The following is a 17,754-nucleotide window of genomic DNA, read 5'->3' as shown; positions in this document are numbered from 1 at the left end:
GGAAAACTGTCAAACATCCTACAGGGCACGGGCTCCAGGGACCATCCAGTTAGAAAAAGTGGTTAGAATTCAGCTCAGTCAGGATTTGCTGATCATCTTCCAAACGCTGGTGTGGTCCTGAGCAAGTGATGAGGGGTGGGGGAGTGTCTGGTGATGATGGGTACTGATTCCTGCACTGGAGGAGCCTGGGTCAGAGCAGGAGGTGCCACGTGGCTGTTGGATCTGTGCCCTCCACTCTCTGCCCTTGTTACATTCTGTACTTGAATTGTGAAATGCCAGTGACTGGAGGAACTAGAGAGAGCTTTCCGGCAAAGACGGCACTTGAGTCAATTCCTGAGGCTCAGATGAGAAGTTGATTCCCACAGACAGAAGGATAAGTTAGATAAAGGGCCATACAAGCGCATATTCTGCATGACAGCCATACCTTAAGAGAAAGAAAGGATCTGACTTCAGCATCTACAACCTGATGCTCAAGTCCTCACCTCTGCTTTGCCTTTGGACAAATCCCCGCACTTACTCGGCACCTGTTCCCTCAACAAGAATGTGGAGATCATGATGAGGGTGCTACATTCCAGACCCATCAGGAGGTTGAGATGGGGGCTTATTGGAAACACACAAATGTGGCTCATCATGGTTGCTATGGCTACACACAGAGCACCAACGGGAACCATATTCCCAGCTGTGAGCCCCATGATGAGGCAGAAGCTATGGCTTCAGGAAATCAGGTGGGTTGAGCTCCCCTCTTGCTTTGCATCACAGAGCACACAGGAGCCAGAACTTTGGAAGCAAGAGAGCCCGCAGCTCCTGGGTAGGACCCAGAGGGGGAAAACACAGCATAAGCAAAAGCGATGTGTGCTCCAAGCACCATGAGGATTGAAACCCTCATGGTGCGGGAGGCATAGTGGATCGCAGCTGTGCCTCCTAAATATAGCCTGACTTCAGCTCCCCACGGAGCCAGGGAGTCTGAGCTGGCTTCCAGGGGAGGCTCTAAAAATAAAGCTGCCAGCAGGACTCTCCTGCTCCTTGCCTGCCCCAGGGCCTCCAGATTGAGTCTGCACCTGGAGGCCAGGAGGAGAGGAAGGAACGAGGAGCCGGACCGTGGGCTGGCTTCTGAAGACACCTGGTCCTCTCTACAGAAGTGAGCGAGTGAGTGTATTGAGTGTCCTGACTTCAGTCAAGTCATCTGGGTTTGGTCCTGTATCGTCAGGCACCTCTGTTCGTCTGAAGGAGCCATCCTTCCCACTGTGCAGATGAACACGTGGAGGCTGCTTGGTGCAGTGACATGATTCGGCCAGGGTCAGAGGAATAATAAACAGTAAAGTTAAATACCACTGAAAGTTTCTGGACCAGTTCAACAGATTATTTGTTTTAAATGTTTATGTTACCTAAACATAATTATGGGTTTTATTATGACGTTTTCATACATACATGATATATTTGATCATATCTGTCACCATCACCTTTCAGTGTGATCTCTTGGCCCCTCCCACTTCTGCTGCTCACCTTCCTCTTCCCATGAGTGCCCCTACTCTGTTCTACTTTCATATTCTCCTTTTGCTTTGTGTTTTTCTTGATGACTCAGTAAGTTTGGCTCGAATAGCTTACAGGAACATTGCCCCTTACTAGTGCCTACACCCCTGAAGAAAATGACTCTGCCTCCCTTAGCAACCGCTAATTGCCTGGGGGCCGTTATGAGTCCCTCCTGCCTTTAGGACAGTGTTGATGGGCCCAATCTCTCACACATCCAGTGCAGCGACCGCAGCTGGTGTAGCAGTTCCAAACAGTGTGCGCCATGCTCAGGCTGTTTTCTCCTCCCGCCTCTTGTCTGAAATTTTCTTCAGACTTCAGAGGGATTGATGTAGATGCGTCCTCCAGAGCTCAGCATCAAACAGCAGCTTATTTGCAGAACTTCAAGCAGTGGATGCTGCCCAGTGAATGAAAAGAAGCTCCTCTGACCAAAGGTAACAGCAGTGTTAATCTGTGAGGATAAACACAAGTACTTAGAGTCATTTTGACAACACCCAGTCCATTCTTGCGCAAAGAGAATACCTCTACGCTCTGCACAGGCCCTTTCACTGTCTTCACCTCCCCACCCCAACTAGAGTCCCATGCCACCCCAGTCTTCCCTAGTCTGACAGAAAAGAGATGTAGAACTCCCTGAGACAAGAGATTATCTGTATCTATTCTTTCTCTCCACTCAGCTCTTAAAATGATGCCAGAGCAGCTCTTCAGCTTTTGTTGACTACCTAACTTTTCCCTTGGTCTCATATCCCACCTCTGACCTATAACAAACCCCACAGGCTCTGCCCTTACTGCAATGACTACCATAGAAAGACTGACCATGCTAGGTGTTGGGGAAGTGGTAGGGAAGAAAAATTCTCATGTGCTTCTTGGGGAATGGTTAAAATTCAGTCACCCTGAAAAATGGTGGTGGGATAATTGTGCCTGGTGTGAAATCCATTACCATAGAACTCAGGTAAATAAATACAGGTAGCCATTACTCAAGGGGAAATAGAGCAGACGTCTGCATAAAAACAGTTTGGGGCAGGTGGATACGTGACCACAATCACCCTCACCCGGAAACAACTCACATGTTCATCAGCTAAGCTATGTCCATATCATGGAGTATGAAGGAATGAACAATTGACACAACTGAAATATGAGGCTCTGTGTGGTAATGCTGAGTGAAAGAAAGGGGGTAATGTTATGTGATTCTATCCATACAAAATTCCATAAATTTCATATGTATGTATGAAAATATATATATATATGCTATATTAGCATAAATAAGACCAGTGATTTCCTGGAACACAGAGGGAAAGGGAGGCGAGGGTTGGTATGCATGAGCAGGAAGGAGGGTACCAAGGAATAAGGAATGATAAAAAAGGTTCATTGCCTCAGGTACTGGGGTGACATTATAGATAAATGCCTACATTAAACTCCTCAAATGTGCATTTCAGGTGTGGCTTCTTTATGCAATGGAGGTCAGCAAAGTTGTCTTCTAAAACATATCTGAAGCTCAAGCATTCCTCACCACTTCTGCTGCCACCCATCCTGGCCAAAGGTTCTCCCAGGTTCTTATCCTCCTCACCCCAGCCCTTCTGATGTCATTGTCCCTGGAAATGCCACTCTCTGTGGCAGATGCCCTGGCTTCCGGTTGCCCCTCCCAGCTATCCCCAGAGCTCTGCTCGTTGGCTACAGACGCCTTGGCTTCTGGTTGCCCTTCCCAGCTATCCCCAGAGCTCTGCTCGTTGGCTAGGAACAACTTGCAGCCTGACTCCGGACCGACAAGTCACCTGCCAGGGAAGTTCCGTCCCTCACCCAAGGGACGGAGGCAGCTGCTGCAGGATAGGAAATCCAGCAGAAGGTTCTGCAGTGGAGTCTATGGGAAGCCCAGACTAGCTCGCTGAGCATCTTCCTCGACCCCAGCCTGGTTAACTCCAATTGTTCCTGGGGAGGACTCTCTCAGTAAGTGCCTGCACTTCACAGATGCAAAGAAACAACCTAGATCTCTGGGAGCCAAGTGGTCCTGGGAAGTCAACCTGAGGAGGGGATTCTGAGAAGAGTCACTCAGCCGGAGATAAAGAACTGTGTGTCCAGCGTCCTTGGTAGAATTTAATATAGTCGCTTCTACTTGTGTGTGCATGTATCTATGCAAGTATATATGTGTATATGCATATGTGGTAGAGATAGATGAATATAAATAGAACATAGATAGATAGAGATTAAGATAGAGATATGCTTGTGCATGTGTGTGCATATGTATGTGTGTGCCCAGCTATGTGGAGGCCAGGGGACAATATCGGGCTTCTGTCTCTTATTGCTCACTTCATTTCTTTAACGATTCATTTTCTTTTTTCACTGTGTATGTGTGTGTGTGTGTGTGTGTGTGTGTGCACAAGTGTGGGTGTCTATGGAGGCCAGGGATGTCAGGTACCCTGGAGCTGGAGTCACAGGTGCTTATGAACCACCAGATATGGATACTTGGAACTAAACTCAGATTCTCTGGAAGAACAGTATTTGCTCTTGGACACTGAGCTATCTCTCCAACCCCCACCCTCCTTTTCTGAGACATGGTTTCTCACAGAACTTGGCGCTCATTGATGCAGTTAGACAGACTGGGCAATGAGTTCCAGGTATCCACTGCTCTACATCCCTCTCCCCCACACTGAAGTCATGCACACGCGCATGCGCACGCACGCACACACACACACACACACACACACACACACACACCCCACTGCATCAACTTTTAGGTGGGTGCTGGGCATCCTAACCCAGGTCCTCATGCCAGCATGGAGCCATCACTCTGGCCCAGTTGCTACGACTTTTACCTGCGGAGCTGGGCTGGGCAGAGGGAGACAGACGTGTGCAGACGGGCCGTAGCTCCAGAAGCTGAGAGAGACCGGAGAAGTGTAAGTGCAAGGGCTCTCAAGCGGGATATCTATTGTTGAACACTTTGTGCTCTGAAGAGAGAAAATGACAGGCTTGAGATAAATCAATCAGCAATGTAAAGCAAGTGTGAGAGGCAGAGAACTCCTTGAATGACATTTAAAGGGATTCTCATTTCCGGGGCTTGGACATCAGAGAGCGCTGGGGTCAGACGCAGGACATAATTTGCAATTGCCTCCTTAGTCCAACAACTGCCATCTGCCAAGTTAAGATCCTGATGGGAAGGACTAGGGCCCCAAAACATAATCTAGATGTATGCAAGTTGATACACTGAACCCTTAGAGTTTCCAACCTGCCTGCAGCCCCAACACCTGCTACAAGTGTCCACTCCTTCCGGTGGAGTGCCAGATGTCCTCCTGGCCATGACTGCCATGACAGAAGTCTGCCTGCACAGCCAGGAAGTAGAGCACTTTCCACTACAGTGCTGACCCTCTTCAGCCACCAGACCTGTAACTGGGCCAATCTGTAGCTCTAACTCACAGCAGAGTTCGCAAGGCGAGCGACCAATCTGCTGAGAGATCCACTGGGGAAGCTGTGAGACCTGGCTAGCACAAGCCAGGAGACGGTGGGAAGGCAGGTGCGGAAGCTGTTGCCACGGGGCTGACACTGTAATGACCACTCTCACAGCGTGGCCCACACTAGGAGCTGGTTCCAAGGCCAGCATGATTCTTGAGAGTTACTACAACAAATCGTGAGGAGGGGGCCACAGACCATTGGATTCAATGGTTCTTGAAACCTATTTACTGGTCCTTCACAGAAAATGTTTGCTGGTATCTGATGTAAGAAAGCAAGAACTTGATGCCCCCCAGAAGCCAAAAGAATATTACTTAGACTTTATTTTCAGAAAAGATGAAGATCAGTGCAAACCTATCACACTTTCGATATCCTGGAAAAGACCACTGGTCTCCAGAAGGAGTACGAAGACCACCCAATGGAGAAAAAGTGGCTTCCTCAACAAATATTGCTCAACTAGCAAGTGAGTATCCTCACCCAGAAGAATGGAGTTAGAACCTTAGTTCATACATTGCAAGAATAAATTCAACAACTTAAATGTAAGAGCTAAAACCACAAAATCCTTGAACAGAGCAATGGAATCCTAGACCTGACAACAAAAGCCTGAGCAACAAAAGGGGAAAACAGACAAATGAGGCATCATTAAAATCAAACCCCTTCCATGTACCTGATGATATTATCAGGAAAGTGAAGAGATAGCCCTGAAACTGAGATAAGGTATTTGCAGATAATACTATGATAAGAGTCTAATATTCAAAATATGTATAAGGAACTCTAACAGGTAGACAGCAAAAACAACAACGACTATAACAACAAAAGAAAAAAAGCAATCTAACCTTAAAAACATGAACAGAGAACTCGAACGACTATTTCTACAAAGAAAGTATAAAAATAACCAACATCCATACGAGAAAATGTTCAAAGTCACGAGTCATTTGGTGAATGCAAATCGAGACCACAGTGAGGTACTACATCAAACATACTAGGAAAACTGTGAGTAAAAAATTTTTTAAATCAAAAAGTCCTAGGAGTTGCAAATATGTGCGTACATCGCTAGGAATGTAGGGATGTAACGTGCTTTCCACGGCAACAATGAAAAACAACCTGGCAGGTCCTCAGAAAGTTAAATATAGATTTACCGAATGGTCCCACAATTCTGCTCCTAGATATATCTCTAAAATAGTTTGTTTTTATTGTATTTGTTCTGTTTGAGACAAGATCTCCCTCAGGAGGTCAGAATAGCCTGAAAAATCACTATGTAGCCAATTGTAGCCTTCCATGTCGTGATCCTCCTGCATCAGCCTCCAAAACACTGGTATTCCAGGCGTGTGCCACCATGCCCAGCTGTGTGAAACAATTTAAAACACAAATTCAAACAAATGGATAGCCCTAAATGTTCATGGCAGTGCTGTTAACAGAAGCCAGAAGGTGGCAACTGCTCAAATGCTGACCAACGGATGAATGGCTGAACAAATTGCAATGGACAGATGCATACATAAATAGACACATAGAGACGGACTTAAATTTGTTCACCTGTGAAAAGGAGCAAAGGGCTGACAACCTGGCTAAACTTCAGCACATCATGCCAATACTCATGCCATAGTGGAATTACATAATTCCATTTGCAGGAAAGGCCTACAGGAGATAAATCCAGGTAGGCAGAATGCAGCTTGGTAGCTGTGAGGCCTGAGGTCGGTCAGAAGACAGTCCTTGATCGCTTCACTGGAGGAGTGATGGAGAGGCTCTGGAACAAGGCAGGAGCCGTAGTTGCAAAGTCAGAAGTGTGCTAAAGTGCCGCTGAGTCGCTCCCTTGAAGGTGGCTGACTTCATGCGACCTGAGTTTTGCCTCAGTAATTTATTAATTGGGGAAAGGATGAAAACTGAAGGAGCAAAATCCGAGGTGAGAGCTCTGGCACACCGGGATCCTTGGAAAGGAGCAGGGCGCTCCGCCCTCCATGGAGCGAGGAAAGCAGGATGGGGAAGCACTGGCCTTGCTAGGACAGGTCTGTGTGTAACTGGGGTCCCTGTGGTGATCTGAACTGAGAAAGATTAGCAAGGACAGGAGGTGGCTCTGACTTCCAGAGGTAAAGTGGGAAGAGTTGTCTTATGTGCATCAAAACTGAAGTAGTAAGGCCAACCTACAAGCGTCAGCAACTATGACCTACACCCCAAACCCTGCTCACTCTGTTGTTTTGTAAATAAAGTTTTATCAGACAGAGCCATGCCCGTTTGATTAGATACTATTTGTAGCTCTGTTGAGGCTGCAGTAGCTAAACGAGGGTGGTTTTAAAAGTTATCCAATGCCTGAAAAGCCATCGGTATTTACGTATCTACCCAGGCTTTCTAGGTAGGTCCACTGGCTTCAAATCTGTGGAAACACCTAATAGAACACAAGATTCTAATGAACTAATGGGGGTTCTTTGTAATGTGGAGATTTAGCAGAGATAAAGAATGTGTGGACAGAAGACTGACCTTAGGATCACTAATGAGAATGTAATACTTGCCCTGTCTCCAGATCTAGGACAGTTCTCGGACCCAAAATCCATCAACTGAAAAAAGAAGTTGGGTCCTCCAAAGAAAAGGAAGCCTTGTAACACTGTAGTCAGTATATAATGTAGACCGACCCACTGCCATGTTCTGAGAGAACAGAGAATTCAAACAGGCAACGAAGAACAGAAAATGCACGTGTCCGGTGGGATGGTAACTGCAGGGGCTCAGTTGTTGCTGAAACAGTGACTCAAAACCTAACTATAGCCCCTTATAATAGGGGTGTTAGAAATTGAGTAAATGGGAATCCCAACCAAAAGCTGAAAGCTCTCAATAGTTCACCTCATGTCTAGAATACATGAGTGAAACACCAACACACACACACAAAGGCAGGTCAAATGATCCCGCCATTTTCTACACGACAGTGACCTACTACGCATCAATCAGTAAGCTATATACAGCTTCTGAATCAGATGTGATACCTGCTGTCATGTTTTGGAGTGAAGTATGCACCACAGCCTCAAGTGCTGACCACTGAGCTAGCAATACTCAGGGGACGGGCCTGAAACTTTGAAAAGCATGGGTTGGCTACAAGAGGTCACTGTGTGTGTCCTTGAGGCTGTATCTTGCCTTGATCTCTTTCTTCCCCTCCCTCTCTCTCTTCCCCCTTCCTCCCCTGCCTCTGTCCATTTGTCGGTCTGTCTGAATCTCAATCCCCTGCCACTTGCTCCTGCTGCCACGATGCCTCACCTCACACCTCACTGTGAACAAAAACCAACTGAAACCATTGATCTTTCTCCCCGTAGGTCAATGCTGTTAGGTGTCATCCCAGCTGTTAAGGCGGCTAACAAAGTCACCGGGAACACCCTAACATGATGGCAAGCAAACTCTGAAGAAGCCTTTCAGTCCCACACTCATCAGAAGAAACATCTCTGGGTCACCTCCATTCACATACGATGAGCATCAATACCCCTCCATGGGTCTGTCTTGGGGTTCTGGTGAGTCTGCCTTATTCATTCACAAAAAAGGTCTGAGTTGCCTAGACTTTCCACAGGGCCACACTGGTCCACTATGTTGATAATGTTATATAAATCTGGCCTTAGTGTAAAGGCCATGATATTGTGATAAGATCAGGTACAAGATAAATACCCCTTTCCCAAATTCTGAGGAGCTGTAATGGTTTGGACCTCAAGGGTTTTTCAGATTTTGGAATACCTGCATATCCCTAATGAGTATTTTTGTGACCGTACTCATGTCGAATGGGAAATTCAATATTATTTTGTATATACTTTTATACACATGGTCAGAAGGCAATATTACATGATACTTTTTGCCAGTCTGCCTTTTGACTGGAACCCCCTCACATGAGGTCTGGTGCTTCCTGCTCTTGCAGAAGACCAGAATTCAGTTCTCAGCACCCAGACAAGGTAGCTCACAACTATCTGGAAATGCAGCTCAGGAGATCTGTGGGCATACAGACACAGAATATTCACTCACACAGAACCATGCATACATTAAGATATAAATACATCTTTTTAAAATAATTAAGAAATGCATGCATCATTCTAAAGCAGCCTCTAACATGCTGCAGCAGACATACTTGATAGAGGAAGAGAGAAGAGAAGGATTAAGCATAGGATGTCTACAAGAACTGCCCTTCATGAGCTGCAAGGTGAATGATCCATCAGAGATGAATTGGAATACCTAAGATCAGGTCTGAACAGGAGCAGAGACAGAAGTTACTTATCAGATAAACTTGCACACATCCAATGCTTAAAAAAAAAATCTCCAGTGTATCTCCTCAGCTCACACCTATGCCCTGATGTAGCAACTAATGGAGTCACAAAGGCTCCAGTTTGGTCCATAGAGACAATGAATATGGCTACACTACAAACCTTCTCAAGGGGCCCAGAAATCTTCCAAGTACAGGATTACTCTGTGTACCCTTGGCTGTCCTGGACTCACTTTGTAGACCAGGCTGGCCTCGAACTTATGGAGATCCTCCTGCCTCTGCCTCCCAGAGTGCCACCATGCCCAGCTATAAAATTATTTTTGTTGCTACTTCATAACTGTTGTGAATCAAAATGTAAATGCTTGTGTTTTCCAATGGTTTTAGGTGACCCATGTCAAAGAGTCATTTGATCCCCCAAAGGGCCACAATCCACAGGTCAAATACTGCTGGAATAAAGAAAAAGATTCAGAGAGATGAGGTGGGGATAGACAGATGAAATTTCACAAACAGATTAGCTTTTGAGTCAAGAGTCTGAAGGAACACAATAAAAGACAAGAGCAAATCTGGGCAGAGGCATGTGGGTGGGCTCTGGGAAGTGTAAAGCCAACACACACTCGGGTCTCCCACTGTGAAAACCTAGCCAGGCTTACCTCAGTCTCAGCCAATTGCTGGTTTTTCACTGACGAATAGGAACCGTAATAGCATTAACCATCATCAATGATACACACCCAATGGTACAGACTGTCACCAAGAGAGCTACTGTCATTGCTTTTTGGGTTAGTAAATCAACAGGCATAGATAGGGTTATCACATGGCCAAGAGTAACTATTCTTGATCATCAGAAGGAAAATGTCATTTGATGTCACTGGATGGGAGTGTGGAGAAATTTGTCTGGAATCTAATTGCTCCCCCAGGGTCTCTAAGCATTCTGTGACTGACATTACCTGAAAATTGTCAACTACAGCTTGGTATGGGTGTGGTAATCTGGGTCTCAGACTCCTTACAGGTGAGTAGCTGTGTCACACACCAGGAAAGGTATCCAGGCCAGCAGACCTTCCAACCAAGGACAAGAAAAGTCTGAAGCAAGTAGCAGAGGAAGAAGGGAATGAAGGGGAAAAAAATGAATCTGGCCTTGAGACCAGCTGCTACAGCAGAGAGTCCATTAACCCCTCATAAGACTATTTAAGACTTGTGGTCACATAATTACAGAAATATTCAGACCAGGCAATCTTCACTGGGTATGAAGGGGTTTTTTTAGATTTATTTATTTTATATTTATATAGTCTCTGCCTATGTGTGAACCAACAGGCTAGAAAATGGCACCAGATCTCATTATAGATGGTTATGGGTCACCATATGGTTGCTAGGAATTGAACTCAGGAACTCTGAAAGAATAGCCAATGCTCTTAACCTCTGATCCATCTCTCCAGCCCTGGATACAAAGATTAACTGCAAAGTGCACGTGGTGAGCCATGGAAGACATTGTGGGTGACCACCTAAGACCCCCACTTTCTAAGCCATGGTACCTGTCTCAGCTTCATTTCTATTGCTATGATAAAATACCCTGATTTTTTTTTAAAAAATGGATAGAAAGGAGTTTATTTCAGTTTACAAGTCCAAGTTGCAGTCAAGGCAAAAACTTCAGTTGGTCCCATCACATTCACAGTCAAGACCAGAAGTAAATTAATGCATACATGATCATTTGCCTGCTTGCTTGTGCTCAGCTCATTTTCTTTACTCCCACGTGATCCAGGACCCCTGGCCTAGGGAATGGTGCCACTCATAGTAGGCTAGGTTTCCCGACATCAACTTATCAAAACAACCTCCCAACAGACATGCTTACAGGCCAACCTGACTTAGGTAGCTCCTCACCGAGACTCTCCACCCACATGTTTTTGTATTATTTCAAGTTGACAAAGCCAACACCACAGCATCTGTCTCCATATTACTGCATTAGCTGCCGCTGGCAAACACCTGCCCACCCCCTACTCCCCAGAGCTCCTCTTGGTTGACTGGAGTTGCTTTGCTCAGAAGTCATACCAGGCTTCCTGGAGGATGGAATCCAGATCAGTGCCTGGCTGACAAAAGAATATGCACGTGATTCCTCTCTCCTGGGGTGGTTCACATGGTGGTCTATCAAGGTGGTCCTGTCATTCTTCATGGATCAGACTTCAGCAATATTCCATGTGGGTTGACTATCTGTCTCCAGCGTGCTTTACTTTTCTAGACCTAGGTGTTGCTATTAATTTAAAGATATAGCTAAATAATGTTTATTATTAGCCCTATAACTATTACATAGGGTATATCTAACCCACTATCACAATCAATAAAAGACAAAGACACTTGATAGATTTTAAAATAGCCTTATCTTACCTGGAGAAGGGCATAAATTAACTCTCTAAATCACCTTTACCTCCCATCCATAATTCCATAAACACTTGCTTATTCTTCATCTGAGCCACTTCTTTCACCCATGCCAGCCATGTGCTTCTCCCACAAAAAAACCATGGCAGCTCTCAGATTCCTTCCTCTCCCTCTTCCTGTCCCTGTATCCTTCCCAAGATCCTCCTGTCCTTAAAGCCTGAGGACCTTAGCCACACCTACCACCTTCTGCCAAGTCTAGGCCATTTAGTCAGCCAATCAGGGATAACTGGGGAACATTTCTTCTCATCACGCGGATACAAGAGATAGCTCAACATTAAAAACAATGCCCATGGCAGGGTGATAACCAGATCTCAAGGCACTGAGATCAGCATTAAAATATATAGCACCAGACCAACCTCTAACACCTGGAGAAGCCAGTACTGTGGCCACAGTCACCAGCTTCATAAACAAGCAAGCTAAGCCTTTACCTTGCATCTTTTGAGGTAAAACCTTCATGTGATGATAGTGCTAAGAGAAGGAACAATAGAAGTCTTGTGTGTGATGGTTAATTTTAATTCTTAGCTTGATTGAACTGAAAAGAGAGAGAGAGAGAGATTAGTAAACCACACCAAGGTGTGTCTGTTATGGTGCTCCCAGAGACAGTTAATCACAAAGGATCTCATCTAAACAACAGATTGACCCATTGATGGATGTATAAGGTGACGGCCTTCAGGGGCTTTGGCAGTTTCAGTGAAAATGGTCCCATAGACTCATAAAGAGTGGCACTATTGGAGGTGTGGCCTTGTTGTAGTAGGTTTGCACTTACTGGAGGAAGTGTGTCAGTAGGGGTGGGCTCTGAGGTTTCAGAAGCTCAATCCAGGCTTAGTGGCTCACTCTTTCTTTCTGCTGTCTGCCAACCCAGGTGGAGAACTCTCAGCTCTTTCTCTAGCACCATGCCTACCTGCACACTGCCCTGCTTCCCACCATGATCACAATGGACTAGACCTCTGAACTGTAAGCCAGCCCCATTAAATGGTTTCATTTGTAAGAGCTGCCGTGGTCATGGCGGCTCTTCACAGCAATAGAAACTCTAAGACAGGGCCCATGGAGAGAGGTAGAAATCAGGAGCTGGTTGGAGAAAGAGGAGCTGTGGTGGCTGGAAGGAGAGGTCCTCTGTAAGCCTTAGACATTTGAATTCTTGGTCCCAGTCGATGGCTATTTGGGGAAGAGGAGGTGTGGCCTTACTGTGGTTAAATACATCACTGGGGGTTGGCCTTTAGGTTCAAAAGGCCATCATGTGCTATTCCTACTGTTTAAGTTGGTCTGGCTTGTTTTTGTTGTTGTTTTTCAACTTGACACAGTTAGCTTCATCTGAGAAGAGGAAACTCACTGAGCTCTCCATCAGATTTCCTGTTTTGGGGTCTGTAGTGCATTTTCTTGAGTAATGACTGGGTAATGGGGAGTGCCACCCCAGGCTGTATAAGAAAGCAGGCTGAGCAGGCCATTAAGAGCAATCCAGTGAGCAGTGTCCTTCCATGGCCTCTGCGTTAGTCCCGACTCCAGGGTCCCACCCTCACTTCCTCCGAGTTCCCTTCGGCCGTGGTGTTTCATCACAGCAGCGGAAACCCTGACTAAGACGCCCAGCTTGTCCTCTTGGCTTCCTATTTGTGATTCAAGAAATGACTCCTAGATGCTGCTCCAGCTGCCTGCCACACGCCACATCCACTCCACCAACATAAACCCTAAACTTCTGAAAGCGTAAACCCCAAATAAACCCTTCCTTACACAAGTTGCCTTGTTTGTTGTGTTTTATCAAAACAATAGAAAAGCAGCTAATACGGGGGCTATAACCTTGCCCTTGCTTCTTCCTGTTACTGCTGCATTCTGCTTCCTATCCACCATGAGTGAATGACACCTCTAGAACCGTGAGCTAAATAAGTCTTCCCTTTCTTTAACTGTTCCTATGAGCATCTGGAACAGTTTTGGTCTCCTGTGGGCAGCCAGTATAATACAAATGACACAAACTCCTGAAAGTTGTACAAAGCAGGTGGGAACTATTATTTTTGTACATGTGTGTTTGTGGTACATGTGTGTACATGTTCTTGTGTATGTGTACATGTGACTGCACATGTACATGTGATAGCATGTATGTGAGAGGCCAAAAGTTGGTGTCAGATAGCTTCCTTAATCACTCTCCATGTTATTTTTCTTTTTTTTCAAATGCATATGAACTTTATTTATTTACAATAAACTACATATAGCAAGAACAGTTATGAAACAATCACGAAAGCCGTATGTAAAAGTTACATTCAAAATGTTCAGCTCATTTGTATTTGGCAACCTTGAAGAAAATACTATCTATCCTGTCTAGGTGAGTCTAAAGTTTTGCACCTATCATTCCATCATAATCTTGTATTTATCAGCTTATTATCTCTATCACATCTTGTATCGATCAACTATTGCTGTGTTGAAATACCATGACCGAGACAAACTTATAAAACATTTGCGGAGACTTGCCATTTCAGAGGGCTAGTTTAGTCCATGACCACAGTGGTGAGGAGTATGTCAGCAGGCAGACAGGCATGGTGCTGGAGCAGAAGCTGAGGGCGCTCATCTCAAGTTGAGCTTGAGGCAGGGAGAGTGCTAACTGGGAATGGCTTGAACTTCGAAACAGCTCACCCTAAGTGACACACATCTCCAACCAGACCACAGCTCTAATCCTTCCCAAATAACCCCACTCAGGACCAAGGATTCAAATAGATGAGCCTCTGGGGAGCACTCACACTCAAACCATCGTGGACAAGCTCTCTCTCACTGCCCCTGAAGCTCACTGATGTGGCTAGCCTGGCTAGCCAATGAACTTCAGGAATTCTCTTGGCTCCTCCCTCCACTCCCAACATTGTAGTTACAACAGGAGCCACTACCACCACCTTTGATTTATTTTGTTTTGTTTTGTTTTGTTTTGTGCACACGTGTGTGTGTGTGTGTGTGTGTGTGTGTGTGTGTGTGTGTGTGGTACTGGGGACCCAAATCCAGTCCTTACATTTGCATGAGGAACACTTACTTGATTGAGTAATCTCCACAGCCTCCACACAGACACTTTAACCCCTGCCACATCAGACCTTCACAGGCATGACGTTACATCATCTTAATGAAGGTTTCCAGTAGATTTTTATTAGCATTCTTACTTTGCCCGTGGACAAGGGTTTACTGGTACAGAAGTGATTGCAAGTTCAGATGCCTTTGGTGACCAGATAGATAAGAAACGAGGAAAAGGTCCATGGGAGCCAGTAGCTGGCAGCATGAAGACTGCAATGAGCTGGATAACACCTGTCCCATTTTTAATGGAGCAGCCCCTGTTCAGCTGAGTGGAGAGCACATGAATCCTTGTGGTTATTCTAAGGACTTTTAGGTGATGTTCTCTCATTTTCAACTGTTAGCAACTAATTCCACAAATCATAAAACATAAGGAGTGTCACCTCTGACCTGTGGGCCAAGGGCTTGCAGCCTGTGCAGCTGATTCAGGTGCTAATGGATATTCACATAAAAGGGCTTATAGGCTCTCACACCCAATACTCTGTCTTGTTGCTGTGACTCTGGGTCTACGCAGGCAGCTTTCTTTCTCCTCTTCTCCTTTCCACTTTAATTTTTTGTCTGACGACATCCCAAAGACCTACCACAGGAAAGGATGTGTTCACCCTCCCAACATCTAGTTTTTCTTTCTCTAGAGAATGGAAGGGAACACAGCAGGACAGAGAAAGAAAGATGCAGGGCCTCTGATGTGGCCATCAACCCCGCTGTCTGCTGAACTGCTGGCTGGGACTCTTTTGTTCCTGAGCTTGGCAAGGCAGGCCATCCTGCCTATATGACAGGTGTACAGGGGTCGTAGAAGAGTCCCTGGCTTACACATGACCCTACAGTGTTGTTACAGCTAGATCTGAGATTTTTATCCAGCGCTCCTTAGGAAGCCACACCTCCCAAGACTATGGCTTTCCCAGGACACAGCTAGAGCAGGCAGGTACAGGCCTCCAGCCAGGCGACACAGCCAGCATCACATGTCACAAGGACAGCCTTAACAGCCTTCCCCCTCACCTTGAGTTCTTTAGGAATTCTCCCCCTCCTAAATTCAGCCCTGGACTGCTGCTCTCAAGCTGGCTTGCCTCTCGGTCCCAGTGTAGGTCTCAATTTGCAGCCTGTAAAGAGAAGCTCATCTGAGCACGGCAGTAGCTGAGGAGTGCTTTGGAGCCACGTACTGCTGCTGTTGCTAAGAAACGGACCTTCTAAATTGAATTTACAAAAAAAAAAAAAAAAAAAAGATAGAGTGAGCCAGAGAGAGCGAATGAGGGGGGATGCTGGAACATCTGGTTATCTTCCCTGGCTGTCTCCGGTGACCGTGAAAATGAGATAAGGACGGTCCAAGATGGATGCACTGGCGTCAGATCCATTCCTGCTCTTCCTCTGGGCAACTATTTCAGATCTTCGGTGGGCGTGATGGGCGCAGAGGAGGAAGCGTCTCCTTTTGAGAAAACCAGTGTATGAAAACACTCTTGTCCCCAGTCCCCTGAAGAAAGAACTCAGACCCAACACAATGAGCTCAGGTCCTTATATTTGACGCCCCCGCCACTTCCACTATTGAGACAAGCCACCTGCATATTTGTATAATCTTCTCTAGCTTACCTGAGATTCTCGTGGTACATTAACTCTTTGGATGTTGATATTATTTTCTGCAGTTCACAGGTGAGGGGAGTGGGGAGCCGGTTATCATTTATCATCTGTAGCATAGCACGTCCTTAAGCCTGCGCTGGCGATAGAGGGCGCTGCCACTCCCCTCTGTCAACTGCGAGGTGAATTAGCTACTGATCCTCCACAAAGTGAATCAAGTGAAGTTTGGGGAACACTGTGGTAATCACAAATTCTTTTCCTTGTGAACGCTGACCCCATCCCACCCACCCCCAAAAGAACACATACAGTAAAGCCTCGATCCCAATGCAATTTCATTTGAAGGTGAGGTCTGCAGGAAATGACTGGATCATGAATGTGGAACCCTGTCGGCGGGATTAGCACCCTGCTGAGGAGAAGTGGGCGAGGCATTACCTCCATTCTCTCGGCTCCCTTCCTGTGAGGTCACAGCCAAGAGCTGGCCATCTACAAACCAGGAAGGGGAACCTTGCCAGAACCAACCCATCAGGCTAGCATCCTGAGCTCAGCCTTCCAACTTCTAGGTGGTATGGGGCACGAAATTCTGGGGTGTAACTCTCCCAGGCTTGAGAAATAGGCACCAGTGGGCAAAGCCAACCAAGTCCCTCATTGCAAGATCTCTAAGAGCCTTCAACTTCGGTGCATTTCAGGAATCCCCACGAGCAGAAACCCTGATCTCTCTAAAACAAGCTGCTGCAAGGGGTGGTGGACCTAATGGATGATCCCTGAGAGAGCACGAGGGAGATGCAGATGAAAGGCAGAGCAGAGACAGCTACCAAGCAAGTGATCTCGGAGGGCACCCAGAGCTTGATTCCCCACTTCAGGGACTGGTGATAGTGGAGTGTGATCCACAGGTGGATGACATGCACAGATGCATCCTAACCTCAGAGAACAAGACCTGTGCCAGTAGACACACCTGCAGCTGCTGTGTTAAGGAAGTTAATAACCATCCTACCTTGTTTCCCGGCATTCGGCGTGGATCCTGGCAAAATTAATCTTCAGTAGCCTGTGAGCATGGTCAGGCCTGAGACACCATGAATGACTCTGACAACAACTGCTTTGTGGGAACAGAGCTGCAGTTTCCGAGGCTTATTTGATCGAAGCTTTGGAGAAGGATTCCCGGGACTCATGCTTCAGTGAGGGGTCTGTAGAAGATTGGAGTTAGTGGCTCCCCAAAGGCTGGAAACCTCTAGAAGTCTGCAGCCATGACCTGGTAATGACCAAAGGGTGGCTTTTCTTAGCACCTCCCAAAGCTAGCCAGAAAGTCCTTCCAGCTCATCTCCAGGACCATCTATGGTCTGTGGTCTATGACCCCAACTCCAGGAATGGTCTGATCCAGAATCTCACAGCCTGACCTTACACCCAGCAAGGAAATTCCTGCCAAAGCAAATGTATGATATTGCTGTCCCCAACTCAGCATCTTCAGTGGAGCTCTGAGCTTAGCAGAGAACAGGGAGATACCCCACCCCAGAATGCTTTCTCTACAAACCCCTTTCCTTCTCGTACCC

The 17,754-nt window shown here is 46.3% G+C and overlaps 1 long non-coding RNA gene across 1 annotated transcript; it reads right to left on the bottom strand.

The window, feature by feature from the left end:
• Positions 1–1,404: 1,404 nt before the first annotated feature.
• LOC132656567 (uncharacterized) lies at positions 1,405–17,427 on the bottom strand. The gene is made up of 5 exons (XR_009594325.1): positions 17,202–17,427; positions 15,641–15,741; positions 12,037–12,140; positions 4,335–4,466; positions 1,405–1,978 (listed from the first exon to the last, which is right to left on the bottom strand). It is a non-coding gene; the product is annotated as an uncharacterized LOC132656567 (long non-coding RNA).
• Positions 17,428–17,754: the final 327 nt, after the last annotated feature.

Source organism: Meriones unguiculatus, chromosome 9 (genome assembly GCF_030254825.1).
Source record: "Meriones unguiculatus strain TT.TT164.6M chromosome 9, Bangor_MerUng_6.1, whole genome shotgun sequence".
Classification (NCBI taxonomy): Eukaryota; Metazoa; Chordata; class Mammalia; order Rodentia; family Muridae; genus Meriones; species Meriones unguiculatus.
This window is presented reverse-complemented; position numbering and strand designations above follow the sequence as displayed.